The sequence below is a fragment of the Penaeus monodon genome, chromosome 19, assembly GCF_015228065.2.
Source record: "Penaeus monodon isolate SGIC_2016 chromosome 19, NSTDA_Pmon_1, whole genome shotgun sequence".
Classification (NCBI taxonomy): Eukaryota; Metazoa; Arthropoda; class Malacostraca; order Decapoda; family Penaeidae; genus Penaeus; species Penaeus monodon.
In genome coordinates, this window is record NC_051404.1 from 47,026,596 (window position 1) to 47,027,070 (window position 475).

Below are 475 nucleotides of genomic sequence, written 5' to 3' on the forward strand. Positions count from 1 at the left end.
GAAGAAGAAAAAAAAAACAAAAACGAAGAGAGGCAAGGAGTCTCGCCACACGAAAGACCTCCTTCTCTAAAATCATCCACCATAATGTTTTGCAGTACATATTTTCGCAAAAAGCAAACATTCACGATAATACTCTGACTAAGGAAAGGCCATGAAACGCCCTGGAAAACGTGAAAGCGAACAGCGAGCGAAAACTAATGGTTTGTTAATAATGTCAGAAGCCATCTGTCGTTTCGCACTGAAAAAATATATTCTTCAGAAGCATAAATGATAGATCAGTTATAATAACCTTATGCACATTTTCTGTTGTCAACATGCGATATTTCACGTATTATATGACGCCATACAATTCTTTTTGGAAAGGGAAAACTGAGACAGCCGATTTTAATATTATAACGAGTCAGTTAAAGAGCAGGATGAGCTATCGACCGCCGTCCCCGACTCCGGGAGCGTCAATCCGGCTGCAGAATTTTCT